The sequence below is a fragment of the Rhipicephalus microplus genome, chromosome 2 (assembly GCF_043290135.1).
Source record: "Rhipicephalus microplus isolate Deutch F79 chromosome 2, USDA_Rmic, whole genome shotgun sequence".
Taxonomy (NCBI): domain Eukaryota; kingdom Metazoa; phylum Arthropoda; class Arachnida; order Ixodida; family Ixodidae; genus Rhipicephalus; species Rhipicephalus microplus.
Window position 1 is genome coordinate 49,722,830 of NC_134701.1, and position 16,755 is coordinate 49,739,584.

General features: G+C 43.7%; 1 protein-coding gene across 1 annotated transcript in view; it reads left to right on the top strand.

Annotated features, from left to right (window-relative positions):
- Nucleotides 1-366: 366 nt before the first annotated feature.
- The window catches only part of LOC119169094 (mediator of RNA polymerase II transcription subunit 30), a 79,803-nt gene continuing 63,414 nt past the window's right edge, over nucleotides 367-16,755 (top strand). The window contains exon 1 of the mRNA XM_037420186.2: nucleotides 367-561. The gene's annotated coding sequence lies outside the window, so the exon portion shown is untranslated. The remainder of the gene's footprint in view (nucleotides 562-16,755) is intronic.

Genomic DNA, 16,755 nt, shown 5'->3' on the forward strand with positions numbered 1-16,755 from the left:
CGAATATCTTTGTGAAAAAGAATGTCATTGAAATGGATCTTCCCCGGATATTCTACATATGTGGCATTCTGATGACGCTAACCTCCCGCATAGTCCCCATACTTCTTTTTTTCTCGTCTACCCTTCATCGGTGCCATGTGTGGCGAACACAACGCGTCTATACCACAACCGTAATACTTGGCTTGAACACGAGGAACTCGTCGGGGCTAGAGCAGACGCGCGTGAACGAACGCGCCAGAGAGCGGCTGCGTCATCTGGAGACTGTATCGTAAACTCTGTCAGCCTCGCCGCCTCGTCAGAGGCCTCGTTCACTACACTAGGCGCTTCACTAGGAAAACCTTTCTAGCGTGTTGTGCCAGTGGTTGTGTTCTTTTGTGGTGCTCTTGCTATTTAACTTCAGCAGTATTTTGCTGAGCGCGCTTGATATAAAAATTTAGACAGGAAGTTCAGGCTCGCGAGCGTTCGTTGTATTCCAGAAGTTCGAGCTCGTGATTTCAGCAGCTACAGGCTTCACCGAAGCCGGCCGAAAGCGACCGGCATTTTTAACACTCTGCAAAGCAGGTAAGAGAAGCGTGTGTTTATGCCCACCATGCAACGTGCGCTGTTACCATTTGCTCGTACTACGTCTGCAAGCAGTACTTAATGACTGATATTTTGCTCGTACTCCGTGTGCAAGCAGTACTTAAGGACTTTTATTTGTGTATCGAGTTTTTAGTAACCGTGGGTAGTTTTGTAGACTGTTAAGAATCGCCGTTGAGAAGCTTTTTTCTTCGTGTGTGCTTACACCAATGAAAATAAAATCGCTATATCACTTTATAGTTGTTTTCTCACTTGATAGCTTGCAACCCTCCGTTTTTTCATTTAATACATCGTTCCCGTTGTGTCGCTTTCCATTGCTTTCTTTGTTGGGTATTGCCAGGACCGGATTAACAGTGCGGAGGGCCTGGTTCAAAAAAATAAGGGGGCCCCTCGCCCTGCCCCCTTTCATTCCCGCTTGTCATCTGGTAGTGCTTCAGACTTGACGCTTTTTAGATTTAGCTGCAAAGAGCACAAGCCAAATTTATTCTAAGCATCTGTAGAGTGTTTAACATCACCTGGGCGTTTTCTTTCTTGCGGTGCACGGGGAGAGATACGTTGTCATCGTAATAAATAACTATATCAGGAGACGAAGACGCATGGACAGCATTAAAATTTGTCTAGTTTGTTAGATCATCCTAAAAGAAGTATAAAGTGTGCTAGAAGTTGAGACGAAAAGAAGGAATGCATACAACCTAAACCGTCTTAACCTAAAGCGTTAGTTACCCTTATTTCAAGGGAGCACATCTTCCATGGAAAATCAGGGAGCGCCTTTGTGAAAAATAGCTTCCTATATCTGCTTCAACTTCACTGATTCAGTATCGCATCCTTTGGTTGCCTTTGTGCGAGCACTGCCTAAGTTGACAGGTGGGGCTTTTTTCAGAAACTGTTTGCACATATTTTCTGTAAATAGGCTACTAATCGTCTAGCTACTTTTTATTTCATACAAGAACACACATTACAGCTCTTTTAAGGCAGCATTTCGATATATTTCTGTTATGCATGTTGTATATGCCTTTTGATCGCAACAAGTAATAGAGATAACTTAAAATTAAAATATATTCAGTATGAGAAGTGAGTTGGCCAAATCTCTTGAAAAAAGTGCCACCTATAAAAAATGAGATGCACATAAAACTTACACAAAAACTTTTTATGAAAACTTGAAAACAGACTACACATTTTAATTTATGCATAAATCGTTCACTTTTATACATGTAATACGGTTAAATTTTTGCAGGCAATATTCGCTTTCACGTACAGAGGAAGAAGTTGGCTGGACGACATGTTTGGTACTCGAATGAGAGCACAAGTTTCCCCCCCCCACCCCCACCCCCTTGATAAATATGTTTATTCTAATATCTCGAGTGCTTCAATATCGCTACTATCCCGGCTGTGGCGGCTGCATTTCCGATGGAGGCGGAAATGTTGCAGGCCCGTGTGCTCTTATTTGGGTGCACGTTAGAGAACCCCAGGTGGTCGAAATTTCCGGAGCCCTCCACTACGGTGTCTCTCATAATCATATAGTGGTTTTTCGGATGTTAAACCCCACATATCAATCAAATCAATCAATTCAATATTGCTACTGTATATATAGAATTATAGATGTAGATATATATATATATTTATATATACATCTTACCAGCGTCCTTAATGCTATGATGTGAAAGCAGTACTTCAAAGAAAAAAAACTAAACAAGGAGCTGAATGACAATTCAAACCACTGTCCTCTCAGTTCTGAGCACGGCACATTTGCCCACTGCGCTTCTAGGGCCCATTGGTTCAGTGGGAATGACTAGCTGGTTTTGTGTTGTTGTCACACCGGATGCAACTTCAAGATTTGTTATTCTTAGGGCTAGACGTAGTTGCAACTGCTCCCGTCTTTATGTCCAGATGTAGCTCTTGCGTAAGGTGGAAGTTACGTCCAGCCGTAACGTTGATCAGCTGCTAAAGTTACGTCCACCGTGTGGCTCACAATGTGCCCTTGAGTTCGATTGGCCAGTCTTAAAGGTTGGGAAGGTGTCGCTTAGCGGTGCACTTTCATCGCTAACACACCATTTTGCTCAAGTGCCTCGTGTCCCTACACTGCAATAGAGTACTGAGCTGTAGCAACGTGGTTTGGGACATCTGCCACTGCCACCAAGGTTATTTCCTTAAAGGAAAAAAAAAATTACATGTTAGCGGTGGTCGTGGAGCATCAATGCTATAATATTGAAACAGTACTTAAATAAAAAAAAAATGGGGAAAAAATCTGCAAGGAAACCGTCCTACCTTCTTCATCCCTTACATGTTAGCCCGCTGCGCCACCAAAGCCGATTGGTTCAGTGAGTTTAACGTGCTGGTTTTGTATTGTTGTCATGCTGGATGTAACTTTAACGGCTTCTATTGCTACGTCTTGATGTAACGCTAGACACTCCGTTGTGTATAGCGCCATAACCAAGCTCAGTTAGCAAACTGTAGGTGCATCTGGCAATGTAAGATCTTGATTCTGGAATTTCGAGTAATGTATTCACTGTAGCACAGCCATTTATTTTACTGACATCTGAAGGAGGATTAAAAGTGATGATTGTTAAAAGAATGCAGTGATGTTTTTAGGTACTCAGAGAAGTAGCTGAATAGCCGTCACATGTTCACCTGGTGGAACGTTAATAAAGCCATTGGCATGCTCCGCATTTTAAGCTCGGAATCGTTGCACATTATACGCACTCGCCCCGCACGTACAACAATGCACGCACAAGAGCAACTCTCACTCAGAATTTGTAACAAAGATGATAGTGTATGAGATATGCCATGAAGTTATATTCGGATGGGTGCAGGGTTCATGAAGTAAACAAGAAGTAAGAAGTATGGGCGGATTATCCAGGGTTCAAAGCGTTAAAATTAAGGGGGCTCTTCAGTATTACGGGGTCTCCCAAGGGCTAGGAAAAATTGGCGACTGTTGTTTTGCTCGAAAAAGTTTAATTCTCCTGCTGGAACTGCAGAAAATGCGTGTGCAATGAATGTTATTTCTTTTCCAGTGAGATTAAATATTGCCTACAAACTTTTAACCCTATTACATGTTTAAAAGAGAAAGATTTCTGCATAAATAAAAATATTTCTGGTTGTTTTTTGCCTGTTACTAAAGATATCTTACATATCCGTTTCATGTATATTTTTATAGGCACCACCTTTTCCGAAAAATTTGGCCCACCCCCTTCTCATATTGAACATACTTCAATTTTAAACCATCTGTATTACTTGCTGTGATCAGTAGGCATATACTAATACTGTACTAATAAAATACTAACATATATAGGAATATAGTATAATATACAATTTTGGCATAGCCAAAATACTAAAAGGCACAAAAATATTCTCCAGTTTTATATTACAAATAATTTTCATGCAGTCCATCACAGACAGTTTGTTTCCGAATCACTGGAAAATTAATAAGGTAGTACCGGTATTCAAGTTTGGCAGCCGCTTGGATCCTTCAAACTACTGTCCCATTTCGCTTACAAGCATTGCTTGCAAACTCTTTCGACATATAATATATTCACAAATAGCATGCCATCTAAGTAATCATTCCTTATTTTTTCACAATCAACATGGTTTTTGGCCAGGCCTATCGTGTGATACTCAGCTCTTTGAATTTGTTACAGATCTTCACTTAAACCTGATTGATTTGTGGGGTTTAACGTCCCAAAACCACCATATGATTATGAGAGACGCCGTAGTGGAGGGCTCCGGAAATTTCGACCACCTGGGGTTCTTTAACGTGTGCCCAAATTTTTCACTTAAACCTAGACTCACCTTTTCAAACTGACGTCATCTACCTAGATTTTGCCAAAGCTTTTGATTGCGTTCCCCACCAGTGACTTTTGGGCAAGCTTGCATGCCTACGGCCGGACCCCTTCGCATTGTCATGGAACCGCTGCTTTCTGACAAATCACCTACAATACACAGTTGTCGGAAATTAATGTTCACCCACTACTGACGTGATTTCGGGAGTACCACAGGAATCCGTCCTTGGTCCTCTGCTCTTTCTCATCTTCACTTCATAAACGACCTTCTTAACGGCATTTGATCTCCCATTTGACTTTTTGCAGACGACTCTGTCCTTTATCGTCGCATTGCAGACCATAGTGACCATGATATCATCCAAAATTATTTGGATCTAATCGAAACCTGGTGTTTCAATTCATTAATGCAACTTAACATATCGAAATGCAAAGTGATGCAGATATCTCGTAAGCGCTCAAACAGTAGTTATACGTACTCCCTAAACTCGATAGATTTGTGCTCCATTGAATCATATCGTTATCTTGGTGTCACAATAAATAACAAGTTGACATGGTCAATGACAAGCTGCCGATACTACTAAATCACTTGGTTACATCAGACGTTCCTTTTCCTCGTCTCCCTCAGCCACGCGAAAACTGGTGTATGAAACATTTATACTGAGTAAGCTTGAATATGCCTCAGCTATTCGGAGCCCTCACCAAGCGTACCCCATTAACGTTTTGGAATCTATACAAAACCGTGGGGCCAGATACATCTCTTCCAGGTACAGCCGTGATGAAAGTAGCTGTGCCATAACGTCATCCCTGGGACTCGTGTCATTGTCATTCCAACATAAGATTGTATGGCTGTGTTTGTTCCATAGGCTCTATTACAACTTCCCTCAACTTCATGGTAAACTCCTAAACCCCCCACACCGTATATCTCGTCGCCTTTTCAACTCTTGCAGCATCCAGTGGTTGCATGGTTGAACGTCTTCTTTAAATCAATCTTTTTTGCCGATCGCCATTGCAGAGTAGAATATTTCCAGATAGTGTTGTCATTGAGCGTAACCCCATTGTGTTTACTGATCACCTCACGCTGTAATATTCATTATGACCTTACTCTGTTCTCCATGTTCAGTTACATTGTAATGTTCTTATTTTGCACCTAAACAGGTAATCTATTACACTGAGATGTGCGTTTGAAATTTGTGACCTGACAAGTCTCATGTCTAACTTTCTATGTTACTCCCCCCCCTTATGTAATACCCCAACAGGGGCTTTTAAGGGAAAATAAATGATGATGATGATGATGATGATGATGCATAACAGCACTATATCAAAATGCAGCCTTAGAAGAGCTTAAATGCATGTCGTATGAAATCAAAAGTAGCTAGACGATTGGTAGTATATTTACTGTAAGTACATGCAAACAGTTTCTGAAAAAAGGCCCACCTGTCAATCTCAGCAGTGCTCGCACGCAGGCAACCAAAGCGTGCACTACTGAATCAGTAAAGCTGAAGATGTTTTTGGGTGTATGGTTTCAAGAAAACCTCTCTTGGGGCAATCACATATATAAGCTCTGCAGTGACCTTAGCAATGTAGTAGGCTCTATATATATATACAATTAGTAGTCTTATATCATTACCAGTAAAAAGAGCAATGTACTACGCCCTTTTCACTCTAAACTTAGTTTTTGTGCATTCGTCTGGGAGAATAACAACCGCAATATATTACGACAAATATGAAAACTGCAAAACAAAGGTAATAAGAACTTTCGAAAACTATCATGGTAGGCTGTGAGACTTACCCACACACAATCTTTTTAACAAACATACATCGATGAAAGCAAATCCAATATACCATTATAGATTACTATTGTTCATAAAAAAGCTGAGACTCCTTATTAGTAGTACAGCAATTTTATTTTCACTGTATCGGTTACTCCACCAAACAACAATACCGCCGCTCACGCGAACAAACTATGGACGCCAGGACCTACAATATTGATTATTCCGGCTATTAAACATTGTGAGGAATGACGTAGACTTTTACACACCCCTTTTCAAACAATATGTAAAAAGCTTTCTCTTACATTCTACAATAACTTATCAATGACATTTTTATACACCATTTATACATGTCTTTTTCAAGGGTTTTATTACTACAGTCTCAATCTTCATTTTCTAATGCATTGAGGTATATAATCTTCAACTGTTTGAATTATGTGTTTTTTTCATAAAGTGCTTTGCATGACGTCTTTCTTTTCATTAAGTGTTTTCATGATATTTTATTTTACATAAAGTGTTTTATTGTATCGTTTGATGAAGTGTTTGTAAACGTTTTTGTTGTCTGGAGGTATTTTATATTATGTGGAACTGTATTTGCTCTGTTTGCATTTAGTTATGTACATGCTGATGCTTTGTTTTACATGCATCAAAACCATTTGTATGCATGCCGAATGCCTAAAGGAGTAAGGATCTCTGTCAGGCCACATAGCCTTCGGCTCTTGCTCCTCTTTTTGTAAAAAAAAAAAAAAAAAAAAAGAAAAAAGAAATAATTAACGAAGAAAGAAAGGAAGAAAGATAGAGGAAGCTGTTTTCCACCAAAGCGCGCTCCCTGATTGTCGAGGGAAGATGTCCTCTTTTGAAATAAGGGTTGACAACGCTATTCACAATTTTCATCGCCTATAGGGGGCGCATACGGTGGTTAAATACAGCGCCCACAGAGAGTATCGGAGTCGCTAAGCATGTATACCGCTTACACTTCAGTGTTTTTCTTTACTAGCTTTTTTTTCTTTTTTTCCTTCTTTTTTTTTTTGCTTTGCGATGGCTCTATCCTTTTTGCATTCGTATATTATGCGCCACCTAGACGCTGCAGAAACTCTGATACAATGCCTCATTGAAGGCGAAGAGGTACTGAATGCCAAACACATCACTTGTGGCGTTAAGGCCTGTAGCACAACATCTGTCGTTGTGCAAAGACTCGGCCTGCAGTCGTCTCAAGTTCGTGGGAAGCCGCACGAGGTGGAATTCACATATAACTGGGAAGCATCTGTAAAGGAATGTTAGCTTGCTTTTCGTCTTTATTTTTTTGTGCTAATTGTGTCGATTTATAAGATGCGCCTTTCCAGCACTGAAGTTCGGCGACACGAAGTAGTGTTACTGTTATACAATGCTTTATATGTGTGTGCCTTGGTAGTATGGTGGTTACAATTCCCTGGTCCGACCCAAGCGTCTTGTGTTAGATCCCGGCCACGGTGGTTGCTTTGCGATTCGCAGTGAAATCAGGCTATAGATGGCAGCATCGTCCCGCCAAAGTCTGGATAGGTGGTCAGGGGCGTGTATACAAATACACGCGGTGGCACTTCGTTGCGCGCGATCTGAGCCAATTTTCGGTGGATAAAAGGTGCTGACTATAGTTTACTGTTAATATCTACACTCTTTTCTACTGAATTGGTGCATGACGCCTATGCAACCATAACATTACCCGCGAGTAAAGCGCATTCTGCCATTCATTGGGATGCTCGCCCTGGGTGACTCTCTTCACGCTTTCGCACTATATAAATCACGCCTTCGCTGTGTTGTTTGTACGTAGTCAGCTTGTGTTCCGCCTGTTACGCACTGCTGGAGCCTGACTGAACTACTTATTTACATCTTTGTCATCTGGATACTGTAAAAAAAGAGAGAAAGAAATATCGTAGAAAGCTCGTACATTTGTGCAATTAGTTCAGTATCACCGTTCGCACCATATACGCATATGACCTCTTTTTTTTTTTTTCTCTCTCATTGTGTTCACCATGAATTGTGGGACAGTCAGTAAGTCTAGTCAGGAAAGCTTAATGGCTGACGGTGCTTTGCACTACTGCGTCTACTATATGTACAGAGACCCCGGAATCTCTCAAGTTCAAGTGATCACCTGTAGGGGGCGCAAAAATCAACCGTGACGCGTTTATGCTTCAAACACCCAGAGTGGATCTACTAACCTTTCTCGCCACTCGCGCTATTGCCCTTTCTTTTAGGGGCGCCCTCATCAGAGCCAAATTTCAAATCTAAAATGGTCAAATACTACATCATTGCGCACCGCTACACATAAAAACAACTTGTTCTTATAGCAAGCAGTTTTTCTTAAACATGTGCTGCATGATCAGTTCTATGTAATAGTTTGTGCTCCAGCTGACTCGAGGTCAGCAGCAGCCTATCGACATCGTTATCCTCACTTCAAAATATGCCGTACCCGCCTCTATAAATGCGGCATGTTTTGCCAAAATATTTCCACCTCATTAAATTAAGCGAACAAAATTAAGGATTCTACCTTGTCGGCACCTTGTCATTCACTTGCGATGCTGCACTGCTGAACTCGTGCTGCACAAGTTCTGAACTTTCCGTGCACAGCTGTGAACCAGTTCCCATTGGTGCAGGTGAACTAAACTGACTCTTAAAAGATGGAAGCTTGAAAATATGAAAAATCTGTGAACATAAAGTGTCAGAGCAAGTGTTTCGACATACAGTCTTGTCTCCTGCGAGGCTACAATGTCTTTTGTTTTAACCCCTGGAAGCCAAAATCAATCTGAATTTGCCCACTAATGTAAGACTCATGATCACTTCATAGTTGGCATGTGAATCGTCAGAAATTTTTAATTGGATTACAAAATGAACACCCCCTCAGTTCAGGGCTTTCCAACATTTGGTTGTGCCTTTTGAGACAGTTTACAATCTATACTTGTCTTAGTTAACTGTGTTTACCTCATACAAGTTTACAAAAAATATGCCCCAAAGCTCAAAAGGCTCCACTCAATTGCTTTAGCTTTGCACATATGTTCAATAGGCTCCTAAAATAACAAATCATAAAGGTGATGAGCACTTGCAGCACAGCTTCATCTAAGACGTGAATGCTGTCATCGAGAGCAAGGTTGTGTTTATTGGATGTGATACTAGTTTTTTTGTTTTTTTTTCATATAGCAGAGAAACGTCCCATATTTCTTTGAGCACATATGCTTCCATTTAAAATAAGTCGTCATAGCTATGGTGTCTACCACTAGGAAGGGAAATTCCGTGCACTACCATCATTGAAAAATCTAGGAAATCACACAGGTACTTAAAACATACATCATCTTGACTTATCCACAGCCACACTGAAAGGTAGTACCTATTTCAAGTCCTAACCTCTGAAAGTAGCAGGGAGAAAAGAACTTCAGCTTTCAAGCACAAGTATACTGAAAAAGTAAACACAATAACAAGTGTGTAATAAATGTGACCTTTATTGATCCGGTATTTGGACAGATTCACACCATGTGCCCCCAATTGATTTCAGGAGTGCTTGCTTGCAAGAGAGTGCTTAGAGCTGAGTAGATAGTGTACTGTAAGAGCACTAACAAAGATGTACAAACAAGAAAATTGTACAATGCATGCCTAAAGCTTATTTTCTTAGAATCGGGCCTTTTCGGTCTGTAAGCACACACCTCGTAACTGTTCCTTAAGCATACATGGTCCCTGCATACTCAGCAGACCGGTCATGACCTGCGACGAGAAATTCTAGCTGTAGTAACTTAACTCCAACAATAAATGTAGCAAGCCTGAAATATTTTTCAGGCCCATCACCTAAATACATATTACCAGAGTCCTTCAATGCTTTTCTGGTCACGAAACTCCGCCCGAAGGTTGCTATAGGGACAAAATCTGTCGCTAGAGGTGCCACCCGTCGTATGGGGGCCACAAGCCGCCGCCCCTGCTGGGCTTGTATGCGCACTGCGGCCGACGTTTCGACGCGATTACGCGCGTGCTGTTCTTCCTGTTACCTTTTTTCAAACGTCTCTGAACGCATCAATGTCACCAGATAAATAAGTTGAAACGGGATCCAGTGTCGACGACGAATGAGAGCTGTTTACTTTGGAACGCACACATAGTTTACTTGGAAGTGCGGGCCCACCTTATAAACAGCAGCGCATTAAAAGTGTTCTCACACCGCGCGATAACACATTGTGTCAATAATTGTCTCATAGCCCAATTATATGCATACTTACGATGCCTCAAAGCGGTACTTGGGAGCTATAGCTCGCAAGTGTTGAAAGACGATGCTTATGCTCCATGCTCTTGATGCGAGCAGCTACTGCTTGATCTGCTCGACAATGTGTTTGTATTTGCGCCCGGCTGAAGGGCGATTATGTTTATGCGGTAGGTGAGCTTTATATTCTGGTAGGGCTGCTAATAGGGGGAGGAAGGTGAACGGAATGAAACACGACTGGGTAGTACAGGAGCAATCACATTGGTTTATATCCGGCTCGCCTCTCGCGCGCTACTACCCAAGTATTCAAATGAACTGAATGGTTGAGCCAGAAGTTTTATTCCAGACTTTTCAATTTAGTTTACACCCAAATGGGCCGTTGTTTTGGACACGCGTTTGTGAGCACCGATTGCTTTTTTGACGCGGGGACTTTCGATGCCGAGGGCTTTCGCGACCGCTGTAAACATGCCCAACATTTGATTGACCACTTCTTTCCACGCAGTTTACACGGGACACCCGCCGCTTGACGTTTCCTTGTGTTTACTGTTTAGGGCATTATTATTTAGTGGCCAACAACCCATGATTTCTCCGGGAACGGAAGTACAGCAGCCTAATCTGGAAGTTCCTTTTGATGCCAGGGCTAGCCGCTTGGCCACCTCTGCCACTACCGAGGTACCTCATCGCACATTTGTTTTTATTTTTTGGGTGGGAGGGGAGAAGGGCGGTTATGATTTAAGGCATGCAATAAATCTTAAATTTGGTGCTAATGATACGCCGCCTAGTAGTCAGGTGTGTACTTATCAATGGGAGATTCACATATGGTGCATGTAATGGGGAGAAAGTAGGAAAACATTTATTTACACAAAATACACTGAGAACAACACTTTGGAGAAGAAAAGCACTAGAAACTATTTCAGCTGTTCTGAGCAATGTTACACAATCTGTGACTCTACTGAACAATGTGTATTAGGTTTCATTAACAGCTGCACTCTGCCTTAGCTCACTAAATAAACTGCCTAAAATAAACTGTATTTGAATATACACTATTTACACTATATGCAGATAAATATGAATAGTACGAAAATATTACAGTGTAATGTATACAAGATATACAACACTATATAAAAATGGGAATGCGTGCTCACATACACAGCCATTATGCTTAACACTGTGGCTTCCGCCCACCACTTGCAGGGCATGAACTGCGCACAGTTGCCCGCGAGGCTTTGTTTTTTTCTCGAGTGAAGAAATGTAATCTACATCTCAAAAAAAAGTGCACAACCTCAGCTGTTGTCCCTAAAAAGTGCAACAGACAACCTACACTTGCTGACGCTGTGCGGCTGTCGAGCAAAATGCCCTCAACAATCCTCGCGTACACGTCACCGCATGCAATGTTTTGCACCGTGTACGTCTCTACATGTTCTTCAACAATTTTCAGGAGAGCAAGAAGACGGCTGCTAGTTACTTTCAAATAGCCCCCCCTCGATTTTGTTTGGATCAAGGCAGATGGCTGACGTGTTGTGCTCAACATCGTTTCGATGCAGCCTAAGCAGTCCAAAGTAGAAAACTTCTTGGCCACATATCCGCCGAGGTAATCCAAAATGGAGTCTTTGGTCGAAAGGGGGCCAATGTCCTCCACGCAGTCTGTTGTTGGCTCCAGCAGGACATCGTTCAGCAGAACAGCTAGTGTGTCCACCTGAAATGTGCACAACTTCCTGAATTTTCAAGGTGATTAAAAGGAAACTTCAGGACACATACAGGACACAAATTGCAAAATACCTGAGTCGTAGAGGGCTTTTCCTTGTCAAAAAGACCTTGCAGAGTGAGAAGCAGTTGTGGCCCGCTTCCGTCAACTGAAGCTCGCTTAGGTGGCCGCACAAGGTTGTTTACCGACAGCATCCGGTATATAAATAAAAACTGCTGAACAGTTGGTTGGCCCCCGTCTCGTGCAACATGCCTGGCTATCCCAAAGAAGCGCTGGACAGGGAAAAAGAAAGGTATCTGTACCAACACACCGTGCCAAAAAGTACCTGAATTACCTCTAAAGGGTCTTGGCCGAGGTTTCCAACTAGAACATAACGGAAGCCAGACTTCAAGAGTCGATCAATCAGGGCCACCGTGCTGTGCAGCGTTATCCTCAGTGCACCACAAGTTGGTTCGCTAAGGAAGCACGCCTGCCTCTGCTTCGGCAGGTTCTCTATGTATGTGCAGCAATGCTCCAGCCACTTTATGTTCGCCTTCAATGTCTGCAATGCAAGAAATATTAACCTTGAGTACACTATAAAAGAAAAACATATTTGGGTGTGATTTACTCGCTCACCACGATGTGCTTGGCTTCGTTGTATTGCACGTCCTGTGGTCTTCTTGAGTTGAGGCAGTCAAATAGATCGTTCATCTGCTTCGTGAAGTCGTATGTACCTGCGGAGTTGTGTAGCTTTTGGCAGCCTTCTTGCTTGCTATAAAACTCCATTGCAGATGCCGTGCTTCGCTGAAAAGCTGAAAATGATGGCACACTGTTGTTGAACGAAAGAGCTTGCATTGAAATTTGTCTTTTTTGACAAATCATCAGCAATGTTTTGTGTCATTAGTTCACCTGTAAGTAGCCTTACTAATTACTAGGAGTGGTTACTCGCCTGAACAGCAAGCCGGACACTCATCTTCTGGAAGGCGTTCGGGAAGATGTGAGCCCTTGTGAGCTTCGGGACAGCCCGAAGGCCAGCCTGTTGCTCCTCGTACTCCAGCGGGGCAGAGTAGTGGAAGGGATGGACCTCATGTCCTTCCGGTAGCTGCGATAAAAAGGTGAAGCCACTCCTCGCAAAGGGAGTAACCTGACGTAGATACGAATCACTGCTTACCAGAAACTTTCCAACCTTCTGAAGATTGTTTCTTATGCATTTGAAGACATGCGGTGGATCAATTAGTGCCTGCACTGTCCGTGAAGGGTCACATGGATGCTGGAATGAAGTTGCAGCTGTTTCTGGTCACTGTTTATCCCTGAAAAGAACACATCAATGCAGTTAGTAGTGTTCAATTCTTAATTTGACAAATTTAACTCGTGTCCCCAGATACTAACCCAAGCTCCTTAAAGCTGAACGATTTGGTGTTGAATTGTCGCATGTAACCACATCGACAGTATCGCCAGCGTTCGAAAGGTGCGCAATGCACTGGAGCAACAACTTTGCTACTATTGAACCAGGGGCTGCACGGGAGGAACAAAAGGTCCCAACAGTCTGCGACCACCCTCCAAGAAATGGTCGGAAGAGAAAGACCAGGACGTGATCGCCATCTTTCTCACAGTCCTAGGGTCTTGTGTGCTCAGCGAAGTTAACTTTTCCGAGCAGAGCCATGTCTGACTCCCTATTATGCACACTCTTTCTTGCGCTCATTTCATCGAACATCAGGACACCTGTGAAAAAATACATCTTATTAGACATGCACCACATATGAGATATGAAGTCATAAAATGCAGTAGTAAGTTTGTGCATTGTTCCAAACCTCGACGCTCTCGCTTGGGAAGTACTTGCAGCTTGTCTTTGAGAACGGTGGATAGACTGCTGTCAAAACCAGTCAGCCTTGAGGCTCCTCAGGTACGTGTAGAGGGTGCGAGGGTTGGGCAAGGGAAGGTACTCATTCTCGTGAAGGAATGTATAGACCGTTGTCGACTTAATCTTCAGTAGCAGGCAGTCATAAATCCATCCTTTTTTTGTACCTAAAGAGAGTGCAGGCTCGTTGTGCATTCAGGTAAACCGAGGCTGGTGAGTGAACAGTGCAAGTGCATAACCACAGCAAGCAGAAAAAAGAAGGTGCACGACATGCATCACACCATCTTTCCTCATACCGCAATACACAACCACCGCCTTTAAAAATGCCTTGTCATTTTCAATATTAACATGCACCCCTACTTCAGTACGAGAGCAACAGACAGCTTGCATTGTGCGATCATGCAAAGCGGGCAATTTAGGATTACTCTGACATGCAATGATAGCGTGCACTGCTCTTAAAAAATATGCACAAGACAGTGGCACGAAAAAGATGTGCGCTTATATTCATAGCTTCGTGGCAGTTATGTGCGACTGAAGATTACCTGGCAGCTTTCGGAGATTTCGCGTTTGCCTTCATGATGCACTGATCGTAAATAAGCTTCTCGCGGGTAGATAGCTTGTCCAGGTTTTGCAAGAGTCTTGCATTTTTGTTGGCCAGGACTCTCATCTTCACAAGCTGCTTCTGACACCGTTCGAGTCGTTGCCGCGTACTCGAAAGCTGCGCCTTTAGCGCCTGCACTTCAAGAAACGAACACACTGCCTGTTCCGTTTGGCAGGCCTGATCTGCGTGTCCGCTATCGCTGGCTGCTGCATCTGTAATACAATTCAATAACACTGTTCAGAAGCACCTCAATGCCACCAGCCGCTAACACAGGGTCATGCGACTGAGGGAACAAAGTAACGCCGCGACTAAACCGGCTCAAAAGCTTACCGTCACTGGCTTCTCCTGCCGAGTCGGTGTTGACATTTTGGCATTCCACTGCTGCGCATTCCGGTGACAATTCGCGCCGCCTCTTCGCTGGTTGCCTCTGAGTCGCAGGCCGTGAACGCGTTTTCGGCTTTGTCAGGTCTCTCGGTCTCTCTCGCTGAAGTGACACGACCACCCCGTTCACGATGTGCTCGTCGGTTCTCACAACGTCGCAAGCATCAAAATGCTTTTCGCACACCCGAACGTTCTTACTTTCGAAGCTGAAACCGCCAGCTTCCAACCATGGTATAGCTCGCTTCCATTTCTCTCGGAGTTCGACGCTACTTGGGAAACAGAAGAGCGACGCCTTTTCTTTGTTGCTTCGGTATCCGGAGCTGCAACCCGTCACACAGCACGTTTTAGGCATTGTTTATTCGAATTTTCATGCCGTCCACCTTGAGCACGGTGCACTGGCACATGAAGTTCGCGTTTCGCTGATGCAGAAACCGCGAGCTGCCACCACACAACGCCTTCGGGATGCTGCCGCGGCCAGTGCGTTCCGCCGGGCGCAGCGGGGCGATGGCCCCCCTAGGACGGCTTGGGCCGCGTAGCGGCCGCTCTTGGCACCATATCAAGCTCTCCCATCAAGTGACGGAGAAGTTTCGTGACCAGAATGGTATTAAGGGACTGTGATATTACCTATGATATGGGCTCACAGCTGAAAATTTGAACTAGTGCCTACCCTGTCGACACGACGCGACATTGCACAATTGTGTAGTACTCAATGTAGCATTGCAGAGCGAGAAAGATTCAGAACTGCACGTATATGCTATTGCTTATTTAACATATTTAGCAAAACTCGATTGCCCGCAGGGGCGCCTGGGCGCAAGCGCAAGTAGGCGTTTGGTGTGTAGCGACACCACGGACCCGAGCTAACGAGGGAGTTCTACTCCCTCCCACGCCTAGCCGTGCGTGGCTTTGCCGTGTCCGGGGAAAAGGGGATCCTGGGGGTTGAGCCGACGCTGGGTGATTGGACCTTTAAGGCCCCCCGGCAGAGGCAACACACCCCTTTGGCCCCGGCTTCACGTAGACGGCACCCCTGGGCTGACCCACCCAGGGGAAATCGGCAGTCGCCTTTTCCTATCTCTCTCTTCCTACATCTTAGTCTTTTCTCGTCTGTAATTCTGTCCTGTCTTCTTCTCTCTTCCATTTACTTCCGATTTTTCCTGGCGGCAAGGGTTAACCTTGTGTAATTACTCAACCTTGAGTAGTTATATTTGGTTATAGTGGCAATGTACGGCTGGCGTCTGCAGCCTTATGCTATTAAGTGCTTCAGCGTCCCCTGGTTGGACTCCATGGTGGGTGGTCGCCATTGCTGCCGAAAAAAAGTACACTACTATGGGAACACCTGCATTTCCCCGTCTCCTAGATCGTCCTCCGCCTAAGAGGGGACGCACCGATGACATCTCAATTTTCAGCCAACCCAAACAATGCTTTCCCAAATTCCATGTTGTGCACAGCAAAAACCCAACAAAACATGCCAGAGCCATATCACCATTTCTTGTTGCTAAATCTCTGACCGAGCTCTTTGGCCCAGGATACAAGGTTACAAAGATGGCTAGCGGAGACCTTCTCCTTGAGCTGCCTGAAAAACACCACTATGAAAAACTTGGCAGTCTCGTAGCATTTGGTAATATCGCAGTATCTGTTTCACCTCATAGATCGATGAACACCTCACGCGGAGTTGTTTCAGAAGCAGACCTTCTTGAAATATCTGAACAGGAACTGCTTGAAGGGTGGAAAGAGCAAAATGTCACGGATGTGAAACGAATCGTCATCAGACGCGACAACAAAGAAATACCTACTAAACATTTAATACTCACTTTTGCATCTAGCACACTGCCTTCATCTATAGACACAGGCTACATCAAACTCTCTGTCCGTCCCTACATTCCCAATCCGAGACGGT